Source organism: Primulina eburnea, chromosome 7 (assembly GCF_022965805.1).
Source record: "Primulina eburnea isolate SZY01 chromosome 7, ASM2296580v1, whole genome shotgun sequence".
Classification (NCBI taxonomy): Eukaryota; Viridiplantae; Streptophyta; class Magnoliopsida; order Lamiales; family Gesneriaceae; genus Primulina; species Primulina eburnea.
This window is the reverse complement of record NC_133107.1, coordinates 27145581-27158416: the sequence shown is the minus strand read 5'-3', so window position 1 is coordinate 27158416 and position 12836 is coordinate 27145581. Positions and strand designations below refer to the sequence as shown.

General features: G+C 44.2%; 1 non-coding gene across 1 annotated transcript; it reads left to right on the top strand.

Annotated features, from left to right (window-relative positions):
- Positions 1-12233: 12233 nt before the first annotated feature.
- Positions 12234-12339, top strand: LOC140837544 (small nucleolar RNA R71). The gene has a single exon (XR_012119374.1). It is a non-coding gene; the product is annotated as a small nucleolar RNA R71 (small nucleolar RNA).
- Positions 12340-12836: the final 497 nt, after the last annotated feature.

The window sequence follows — 12836 nt, the reverse complement described above, 5'->3', positions numbered from 1 at the left end:
ACAGTTTAGCATACATTTTCTCAGTCCTCAGAATTCTCAACACAGTTCTCAAATGCTCGGCATGCTCAATCACATTTTTCTAATAAATCAAAATATCATCAATAAAAATGATCACAAAATCATCCAGATATCTCTGAAAGATACGGTTCATCAATCCCATAAATACAACCGGTGCACTCGTCAAACCAAATGGCATGACAATAAATTCATAGTGTCCATACCTAGTTCTAAATGATGTCTTCGAGATATCCGAATCTCTGACTCTCAACTGATGGTATCCAGATCTCAGGTCGATCTTGGAATATACAGATGAACCCTGCAACTGATCAAACAGATCATCAATACGAGGCAAAGGATATTTGTTCTTTACTGTTACTTTATTCAGTTGCCGGTAATCGATGCAAAGTCTCATCGGACCGTCTTTCTTTTTCACTAACAAGACTGGAGCACCCCAAGGGGACACACTCGGTCTGATATACCCCTTGGCCAGTAAATCCTCCAACTGTTCTTTCAACTCTTTCAACTCAATGGTTGCCATTCTATATAGAGCCCTTGAAATTGGAACTGTACCTGGCATCAATTCAATGCTGAAGTCTATTTCTCGAATCGGAGGTAAACCAGGAATCTCATCTGGGAAGACATCAGCAAACTCACACACCACTGGCAAATCCGTCAATGATGGACTCGATTTCAGTAAATAAACCGAATTGATAAAGAATTCCTCCGCTCCTTTCTGTAACAATCGAGTCATATTCATAGCAGATATCAAAGGAATTCTGACTCGAGAACCCTTACCATAAAATTTCCACTCCTCAGCCATCTCAGGTCTGAATCTAACATTCTTGTTGAAACAATCAACAGTGGCTCTGTACTTGGTTAACATATCGATACCGATAATACAGTCAAAATCAGACAACCCAAGCACAATACAATCTATCTCAATCTCATGTCCATCATACTGTAGCATACAATGTTTCACAGACTTCACTGATATCAAACATGTCCCCAAAGGAGAAGAGACAGACACTGTAGTGACCCGTTCCAGAATCACCTACTAATCAGAACTTAAGCATGCAAAATTAACATTAAAACTGAATCAGGTAAAACAGCGGAAAAACAGTAATACAACCCAATCGAATCTGTAAGTACAAAATACTTAAACAACCAGATCGAACTAAATTCCAAGAACAAATACCAATAACTACAAGTCAACCTCTGCCAGCTCCCTGTCCACTCCCTCCTGGACCGTCCAACCTGAGACCTGCCCCATCGAATAGGGTGTCCAAAACAGAGATAAACCGAGGACGTGAGCATAAAACGCTCAGCACCGAAAGCATGAGTATACAAGACTATGACATGCATGTATGCAAAATGTACTGGATACCAGGATCTGGGTATATCGAAATACTGCTCAGGTAAATGACGTCAAGGTATGTAGCACTCTGCGCCGTCGCACCAGGAGGTGGCTCCCATACCAAAATAAACCTGTGGATATACCGGTGACCTGACCACCGTCGGCCAACGGGGTCCAACCATCCACAACAAACGAGGGCTGAGCACCCTCTCAACAGGCTATCTCAAAAATAGTCAGGCTCAACATGATTATGCAAATGCCGCATAATAAACCATGCATCATATGACAGATAATAATGCAACATATAAACATGCAACACATAGTAAAGCATACTCAATCCTGCTATCTCGGATAGTACTTTCGTACCTCAAATCAGTAGATCCTAGCAATCAGCCCTAGAATCAAGCATGCGTCCGTAGTCAGCCCACTGATGCCGCTAGCTCCCAACTAGAGCACAGCTCCGCTACAAAACCAGTAGCTCCCCGCTAGTGCCTAAACCTCGGGAAAAGACTAGAAACCCATCAGAAATGACTAAAACGCTCTGGAACACTCGGAATTGGCGAGTAAAAAGTGAAGCCTCGCGCCTCTATTTATAGACAACGATCGGACGATCCGATCCACTTCGGACGATCCGAACCCTGTACCCTTCGGACCTTCCGAACCCTTATCGGACGATCCGAACCCTGCATGTCTTCCACGTGTCCAGCCACCTGTCTTCGGACGATCCGAACCCTGATCGGACGATCCGAACTCTGCATGTCTTCCACGTGTCCAGCCACCTGTCTTCGGACGATCCGAACCCTGATCGGACGATCCGAACCCTCTTCAGACGATCCGAACCCGGTTCGGTCCTTCCGTTCCCACCGAAATATAATTAATCCAATAATTAACTCAAATTAGGCATCGGGATACTACATTCTCCCCCTCTGAAAAGGATTTCGTCCGCGAAATCGAGTCTGAAGAATGACAATTCTGAACAACAATACATTCAACTTAAGAATGAATTACAACTGAAAGCACAACTGAAATTACAATCATAACTGAAAATACTACAACTAGAACATCTCTGGATGCTCTGACCGCATGCGACTCTCTAGTTCCCAAGTAGCTTCTTCGGTACCTCGGCGCTGCCACTGCACTAAGACAAGAGGAATAGTCTTATTTCGCAGTACCTTATCCTTCCGGTCTAAGATCGAAACCGGTCTTTCTACAAAAGACAAATCCGGATTCAGCTGAACTTCTGTCGGATGCAAAACATGAGACTCATCCGCTACGTATCGTCTCAACAAGGAAACATGAAACACATTGTGAACACTAGACAGATACGGTGGCAAAGCTAATCTGTAGGCCAAATCTCCCACACATTCTAAGATCTCAAAAGGACCAATGAATCTCGGAGATAGCTTACCCTTGAGTCCAAATCTCAGAATCCTCCGAAAAGGTGATACCTTGAGAAACACTTTCTCGCCTGCATCAAAATGAAGAGGTCTGCGCTTGGAGTTCGCATAACTCGCTTGTCGATCCTGAGCAGTCTTAATCCGCTGTTTGATCACAAGAACTTTGTCCATGGCCTGCTGAATCAATTCTGGACCCTCGACCTGTCGTTCTCCGACTTCTTCCCAGAACAGAGGAGTACGACAACGTCGACCATACAATGCTTCAAACGGAGACATACCAATACTCTTATGAAAACTGTTGTTGTATGCAAACTCTATTAGTGGCAGATGATCCTGCCAAACTGGCCCGAAATCCATCACACAAGATCTCAACATATCTTCAAGAGTACGAATAGTCCTCTCTGACTGACCGTCAGTCTCTGGGTGATATGCAGTACTCAAACTCAAGGTAGTGCCCAAAGCTTGCTGAAAGCTGCCCCAAAATCTAGATGTAAATCGAGGATCTCTGTCACTAACGATACTCACGGGCACACCATGAAACCGTACAATCTCCTGAATGTACAACCGTGCCATCCGATCGAAAGTGAAATCTCTGTTATATGGAAGAAAATGGGCAGACTTAGTAAGCCGATCCACTACCACCCAGATAGCATCTCTATTCCCCACAGACATAGGCAAGTGAGTCACGAAGTCCATCGTGATATGCTCCCACTTCCACTCCGGAATAGGAAGATTCTGCAACAAACCTCCAGGTCGTCGATACTCAGCCTTCACCTGCTGACTGACTAGGCACTTGGAGACATACTGATAAACATTACGTTTCATACCTTTCCACCAAAATCGAGTCCTCAAATCCTTATACATCTTGTTGCTCCCTGGATGAACACTCAACTTGCTACGATGAGCCTGGGACAAAATCTCCTCCCTCAAAGTGTCATCTTCCGGTACAACAACACGACCAGATAAGCACAAAAGACCCTCGGACTGATAGTGGAATCCAGAAGTATTATCTCCATCAGCCAATCGAGCTAATTTCTGAACCTTAGAATCAGACATCTGAGCATCTCTAATCCGAGAATACAAAACTGGCTCGGACAAAATAGTAGCTATACGGATACTCTCTGTTCCCTTCCGATGCTTACAATTGAATCCCATCGAACAGAAATCCTGAATAATTCCAGATACAGCACAAGTCTGAAGAGCAGACAATCTCACCTTGCGACTAAGTGCATCGGCCGTGAGATTCGCAGATCCTGGATGATACTTGATCTCACAATCGTAATCCTTGAGTAGATCCATCCAACGACGCTGACGCATGTTCAACTCAGCCTGAGTGAACAGATACTTCAAACTCTTATGATCAGTGAAGATCTCAAATCGCTCACCATACAGATAATGGCGCCAGATTTTCAAAGCAAAAACGATCGCTGCTAATTCCAGATCATGAACAGGATAGTTTTCTTCATGAGGCTTTAACTGTCTCGACGCATAAGCAATCACATGCTCATTCTGCATCAGAACACACCCTAGTCCCTGTAAAGAGGCATCGGTGTAAACACTGAAACCACCAGATCCAGACGGTAAAGCCAAAACAGGCGCAGATGTCAAACGTCTGCGAAGTTCCAAGAAACTCTCTTCGCACTCTGATGTCCACTCAAATGAAACATTTTTCCGAGTGAGCTGAGTGAGTGACTTAGCAACCTGAGAGAAGTTGACAATGAAACGGCGATAATACCCAGCCAATCCCAGAAAACTGCGGATCTCGGCTACTGTCGTCGGACGCGACCAGTTCAATACCGCTTCCACCTTGCTTGGGTCAACTGAAACTCCCTCGCTAGAAATGACATGACCAAGGAATACAACCCTGTCAATCCAAAACTCACATTTACTCAACTTCGCATAAAGCTGATTCTCGCGAAGTGTCTGTAAAATAATCCTTAAGTGTTGTGCGTGTTCTTGCTGATCGTGCGAATAGATTAAGATATCATCTATAAACACCACAACAAACTTATCCAAGAAAAATCCCGAAAAACCCGATTCATCAGATCCATAAAAACTGCTGGTGCATTCGTCACCCCAAAAGGCATAACCAGAAACTCATAATGCCCATACCGGGTCCTGAATGCAGTCTTCGATATATCTCCCTGATGAACTCGAAGCTGATGATAACCAGACCTTAAATCAATCTTGGAATACACAGAGGTACCTTGTAGTTGATCAAATAAATCATCAATCCGTGGCAACGGATACTTATTCTTTATCGTAGCACGATTCAACTGCCGATAATCTATGCAGAGCCGCATAGAACCATCCTTCTTTTTGACAAAAAGAACTGGTGCTCCCCACGGGGACACACTGGGTCGAATATACCCCTTGTCAAGAAGATCCTGCAACTGCTGTTTCAATTCTTGCATCTCCGATGGAGCTAAACGATAAGGAGCTCTAGAGATTGGTGCCGTGCCTGACACTAAATCAATGCCGAAATCCACTTCCCGAACGGGAGGAAAACCAGGAATCTCCTCGGGAAAAACATCCGGAAAATCGCAAACCACTGGAATGTCACTGATACCGACACTATCTGCGGACGAATCAATAGCATAAATAAGGTAGCCTTCCCCGCCCGACTCTAAAGCACGACAGGCTTTCAGAGCAGAAACCACAGGCATCGGGGGTCGCGCTCCCTCTCCATAGAAAAACCAACTGTCGCCCTCAACTGGACGAAACTGCACAAACTTCTGATAACAGTCCACAGTAGCTCTAAACACAGTCAGCACATCTATTCCCAGAATGCAATCAAAATCCTCCATCGCAAGAATCATCAAATTAGCAGTTAAAACATTACCCTCAAACTCTAGAGGACAACCCAAAACTAGACGTTTAGCTAACACCGAATCACCCATCGGTGTGGAAACAGATACCACAACGCCCAAAGAAGTGAAAGGTAATGCATGACGCTTAGCAAATCTCGCAGATATGAATGAATGAGATGCACCAGTATCAATGAGAACGTAAGCAGGTAATCCACATAATAAAAATAAACCTGCGATAACTCTCTCGTTCTCCTCAGCAGCCTGATCCTGGTTAAGAGCAAAGACCTGCCCTTGAGTACGCGGTCGGAGGTTAGAACCCTGAGTAGACTATCCCTGCTGTGGCCTCTGATGAACTGAAGCCTGAGAACCAGATCCTGATCCTCCGCCCGTCTGTGGACAATCTCTCTTCATGTGGCCCATCTCACCGCACTTGTAACAAGCACCCGCAACCTTGCGACAACGTTCCGTCGGATGATCCTTCCCGCAATGCTGACACGGGCCCTTCTTCTTCCCAAAATGGTGAACTCCTCCAGATCCAGAGGAAGAAGAAGTAGATCCAGCTTTCTTGAATGCTTGGGCGATTGGACCCAAAGAACTAGTAGGACGAGCAGACTGCATGGCTCGACCTCTCAGCAAACTGCCCTCAGCCTGGCGACAACGATTCACAAGGCCCTCATACGATGTCGGATCATCGCAGACAACAACCCGATCATAAATCTCCTGATTGAGGCCCTGAAGAAAATGGTTATACTTGGCCATAGCATTGTCACTGACATGCGGAACATACGGAAGCAACTCAAAGAACTTCTGCTGATACTCATCAACAGACAAACTTCCCTGCTTCAGATTGATCAACTCAATCGCCTTGGTCTGCAGAAGAGCTGGCGGAAAGTAAAGCAACATGAAAGCGGCTCGGAAATCGGCCCAAAGAACTCGACCCTGTCGCTGAACTATCGGTGTAGAGGTAGACCTCCACCACTTACGCGCACCACCCTCCAGCAAGAAATCAAGGGTATCAATCTGCTGCTCCGCCGAGCACTGAAAAGTCTTGAAGCAGCTCTCCATCCTCTCAAGCCAGTTCTCCGCAACATCCGGAGTCTCACCGCCCGAAAGAGGTTTCGGCCCCATCTGCAAGAACCGATGCATACTAAAACTCCGAGGCTCATCACGACGGTGTTGACGACGTTCTCGATGCTCTCGACGACGCTCCCGATCGTCGTGGTCTCCCCAGCGTCCAACGCTGCCATGACTACTAGCATCGTCGTCAAAACCAGACATCTTTAGCTACAAAAGTTACCAGAGATTAAACCCAAAAGAACAGTTCTAAATCCCAAAATCTTAATGCATGCTCTGATACCATAAATGTAGTGACCCGTTCCAGAATCACCTACTAATCAGAACTTAAGCATGCAAAATTAACATTAAAACTGAATCAGGTAAAACAGCGGAAAAACAGTAATACAACCCAATCGAATCTGTAAGTACAAAATACTTAAACAACCAGATCGAACTAAATTCCAAGAACAAATACCAATAACTACAAGTCAACCTCTGCCAGCTCCCTGTCCACTCCCTCCTGGACCGTCCAACCTGAGACCTGCCCCATCGAATAGGGTGTCCAAAACAGAGATAAACCGAGGACGTGAGCATAAAACGCTCAGCACCGAAAGCATGAGTATACAAGACTATGACATGCATGTATGCAAAATGAACTGGATACCAGGATCTGGGTATATCGAAATACTGCTCAGGTAAATGACGTCAAGGTATGTAGCACTCTGCGCCGTCGCACCAGGAGGTGGCTCCCATACCAAAATAAACATGTGGATATACCGGTGACCTGACCACCGTCGGCCAACGGGGTCCAACCATCCACAACAAACGAGGGCTGAGCACCCTCTCAACAGGCTATCTCAAAAATAGTCAGGCTCAACATGATTATGCAAATGCCGCATAATAAACCATGCATCATATGACAGATAATAATGCAACATATAAACATGCAACACATAGTAAAGCATACTCAATCCTGCTATCTCGGATAGTACTTACGTACCTCAAATCAGTAGATCCTAGCAATCAGCCCTAGAATCAAGCCTGCGTCCGTAGTCAGCCCACTGATGCCGCTAGCTCCCAACTAGAGCACAGCTCCGCTACAAAACCAGTAGCTCCCCGCTAGTGCCTAAACCTCGGGAAAAGACTAGAAACCCATCAGAAATGACTAAAACGCTCTGGAACACTCGGAATTGGCGAGTAAAAAGTGAAGCCTCGCGCCTATATTTATAGACAACGATCGGACGATCCGATCCACTTCGGACGATCCGAACCCTGTACCCTTCGGACCTTCCGAACTCTTATCGGACGATCCGAACCCTGCATGTCTTCCACGTGTCCAGCCACCTGTCTTCGGACGATCCGAACCCTGATCGGACGATCCGAACTCTGCATGTCTTCCACGTGTCCAGCCATCTGTCTTCGGACGATCCGAACCCTGATCGGACGATCCGAACCCTCTTCAGACGATCCGAACCCGGTTCGGTCCTTCCGTTCCCACCGAAATATAATTAATCCAATAATTAACTCAAATTAGGCATCGGGATACTACAGACACTACAGCAGATAATGACTCAACAGGCAATGAATGCATCAAAGCAAATCGCTCAGATATGAATGTATGCGATGCACCAGTATCTATCAATACATAAGTAGGGTAACCAGAAATAAAACAGTTATCTGCCACAACATCTTCATGTGCGTCCTGAGCTTGCTCCTCAGTCAAAGCAAACACTCTGGCCTGCTGTCTAGGAGGCTGGCTAACTGTCTGGCTTCCTCCTGGCTTCGGCTGTGACTGGGCTGGTGCTGGCTGGAAGGAGTGGACTGTAGATGGTCGTCTACCAGTCTGGGCTACTGATCTAGATGAATCGGCACCCTAGGATCTCTGAGTATCTCTCTGGGGACAAACTCGACAAAATGTCCCTGCTGTCTACAAATACGGCAACTGCAAAACACTCATCGGCACTGCTCTGTGGAATGCTTCCCTCCACAAGTGCTGCAGTAAGGTCCTGTATAACTCTGACCCTGACCGGTCTGTCTCGAGCCGTTAGAACTGGATGAACTGCTTCCCTTTAGCTTTCAGAAATTCTTTCTTTCCACCACTACTGTCGCCACTCTAAAATCGGGGAGGTGGTTGCTGTGGTCTCGGTGCTGGGGGCACAAATGAAGCTCCTTTCTGTCTCATCAGACATGCTTCGGCTCCCTTCGCTCTATTCATGGCATCAGTAAAGTTGTTCGGTCTCCCAACGTTCACCAAACTAAAGATTTCAGGATTCAGGCCATTAATGAACTGGTCCGCAACAGCCTCGTCATTCTCGGCCACATGTGGAGCAAATCATAGTAGTGTAGAGAACTTGGCAACATATTCTTCGATGTTCAGCTGACCCTGTCTCAAATTTGAAAATTCTGCTCCCTTATCCTTCCTGTACGACACTGGAAAGAATCTATGATAAAATTCAGTTCTAAACACATTCCAGGTAATAACCGTACCTCGATGCTCCAATGCCCGCTTTGTTGTGATCCACCAGTTCTTTGCAACATCATGTAACTGGTGCCCAATCAGTTTCACTCTCCGCTCATCGATGTAATCCAAGGAGTCGAACAACATCTCAATATCGTCTAACCAACTCTCGCAATCAACTGAAGTCTCAGTACCCTTCATAGTCGGTGGATGGAATGTCTGAAATCTCTTCAGCAATGTCTCCATCGGTGTTGCTGTCACATCCATTGGAGGAGTCGAAGTACTACCCTGTTCTGGTATTCTTCGGCTAGGCATATCTGATTACCAAAAAGATTAGCATTCACAATTGACAAATCTGTCTCAGCCCCTTTCTGATCATCCTACCTCTGATCAAGAATCGGTTCTGATCCATTCTCAATAATACACATTACCATATCAAAATCAGATAAATCAGGTAGACATGTATTAAAGTAGTAAATCATGCTAGCAATCAAAAGCAAGGAAAGAAAACTCATTCTATCCTGCTCACTAGCTCCTATATCAGTCTAAAGGATCTATCGCTCTGATACCACCTGTTGTGGGGACTCGGACGCTAATCATGTTCTTAATCATCATTAGGACAATTTAATCAATTATAATAAACATGGTCTAATTTTTTTTTTTAAAATACAGTATTAAATGCAGAACGTAATGGAATACATTCTAATATACATGTCAGTATTAAAGTACAAGTCTTGTACTATATACAATCATTCAAACTAAGGTTTAACAACTAAATATCAAGTGTCCAAACCCTATCTCTAATCAAAGTCCGTAGTCTCCACTCTAATCACGATCTCTCTTCATCTCCTTGACCTCGATCCTGTCCCACCTGTTGCCATGCACACATAAAAACAGGACAACAGCCGGATAATTCTGGTGAGAATACATCCCAGTATAAATCAACAAACATGCAATAATATAAACAATGTAAAAGCATGTAACAAATATCAAGAACATGTGTCAAAATCTAAAACATAATCAATATAAAATCATTAATCAGACTCGTGACTCCACGTCTCAGACTAGACTCAATCATAGCCTAGGGATCCCAGTTTCCAGACGTCGGTATTCCATATCGAACATCAGTAATAGAAGAAAATCCAATTCTATCTATTTCGATATAACCAAACATCCGGCTTCTTGATCTATCCGTCACAGACTTTGTCACTATCACCAATTCACTATCTTGTGGCAATGTGCAATGTGCCAGTGACGATTCCATCACTATCGACACTTATGTCACAAGATCACTCGTCTAATACTCGTCTAATACATGCTTTCTATAAGTCAATAGAACCAGCATATCAATTCAAATCAATGCATATAATAACAATAAGTATGTGTTTTAGGGAAACTCAAGTATATCATACTCGAGTCGTTCTCTCGGCACCACATTGACTTATACCTTTATTTTATTGCAGTTCTGACGCCGTTCCTGTCTGGAATTCAAAGTCTGTCAACCCTCAATCTGGCAATGACAATATCAATAATACCATATCAATATACCGCTCAAATCAATACCCATATGATCAATCTGGATTTAACTCAAAATCAACGGCATAACAGAACAATCCCGATATCCCGGTTAATACAACATCAGCAGATGATAATTACAATCCATAACTGATATCTAATACAATCTGAAATCAATTCATAATTCAAATTTGTCCAACATCAATCGATATACTCTGAAAATTCATAACAATTCCATAATCAATCTGACTTCGATTCTACGATGTCTAACATGTCAAGAACATCATATATGAATCCTATCTGATTCTGGCAATGCCATAATTTCAAAACATATCAAAACTTAATAAATCTTACGTCTAGTTGTAGTCCGCGTCGATAGGAACACAGTACTGAAGTCGGATTACATTTCGGACGGGCGGATTTCTTGCAATCCAATTTTTAGAATCAAGAATCAAAATTTCCCCGCAGCTTCCGTTTTCCCTTTTTCCTTTCTGAACTGGATGAAGACTCATGTATATATATATATATATATATATATATATATATATATATATATATATATATATATATATATACACATTGCATGGTTTACAAAACGTGGTATGATTCTTTAAAAAGCATATGCGCGAGACACTATGTCTCGGCGCTTAGCATGCACAGCGCCTCGCGCATATGCGCGAGGTCCTTCAAAATTCTTCACAACTCTCGGGTACCCTCGCGCACATGCGCGAATCCATGTCGCGCATCTGCGCGAGGTTCTCTGCCTACTCCGCACATATGCGCCCGGCAGGAACGCGCATATGCGTGAGGCTCATTCCTCACACATAATTCAAATCTCCTTTCCGCCTATCCCGGTCTAATCCGTTCCATCTATAATCACATCAATTAATCAACAAATCATTTCAGATTAATAACGCAGCAATTCCCGGGCATTACACTTGGTAAGGTGCCTGGCTCTCTACTTGCTATCATCTTCGCTAAATTCCCAATCTGATTCTTTAGCCCCTTTGTCGATGCATCCTTATTCTGTAATCTAGTCTCGGTGGCTGAAATGAACTTCGACATCATCTGCTCCAAATTGGACTTTTCTTCTCTAGGAGGGTCAGATCTTTACATCGGTTGTTTTCCATACGGTTGTCCTCCCTGTGGTCGATTCTGACTGTTTTGGCCACCCCATGAGAAATTGGGATGTTTCCTCCATCCAGGATTGTATGTGTTCGAATATGGATCATTCCTTGGACGGCTTTGGACTCCCACTTGATTCACTGGTGCCTCTTCTTGCACATAGAAGGGATTGCCATCATGACAGTCCTTCGCAAAGTGTTCAGCTCCACACTTATCACAGAATAACTCTTGAAGATGCATAGCAATTCCACCCATATTCAAGCTGTCTAATTTCCTATTCAAGACATCAAGTTGTGCAGTAATAGCAGAAAGATCAGTTACCTGGTGAATTCCTGTATTTCTATGCTGGTTGTTCCTTTCAGATTGAGGATGATAGCTGCTAAGGGTCATCTCCTCCAACAACTCATATCCTTCCTCAGCAGTTTTTCTCAACAGGTTCCCACAAGCAGCAGCATCTATCATAGTACGATTAGGTAAGCAAGCCATAGTAAAAGGTTTGAACGACTAGCCCAAGTGGAAGTTTGTGATGAGGGCATCTTCGTAATATATCTTTGAAGCGCTCCCATGCCTCATATAAAGACTCCTGCTCGAATTGAGCAAATGTTGTAATGTCTGCCCGCAGCTTCATGGTCTTAGATGGAGGAAAGTATTTAATGGGAAACACTTTCACCATATCCTCCCATGTGGTGATCGAACCTACAGGCAAACAATTTAACCATGCTTTATCTTTGTCACGTAAGGAGAAAGGGAATAAACGTAATCTAATAGCATCATCAGAAACTCCATTAAATTTAAAGTGTCGCAAATTTCAAGAAAATCTGCTATGTGCGTGTTTGGGTCATCTTTCGCAAATCCTCCAAACTGGACTGTAGTCTGGATCATCTGAATTATAGCTGGCTTGATTTCGAATTGGTTTGCGCGCACAATCGACCTCACAATGCCGGGGCGTGCACCATCCAAAGAGGGCTGGGCATACTCTAGCATCGGTATGCGATGTGGCATCTCAACTTGTCTATCTTCATGGTGTTCCTCCTCATTCTCGCGTCGTGCCTCTCCATCAGTTCTTAAGTCTCTGCTGCTGTCTTCTCCTGCGGAAAGTTCTTTCGATTTCAGGGTCAAAC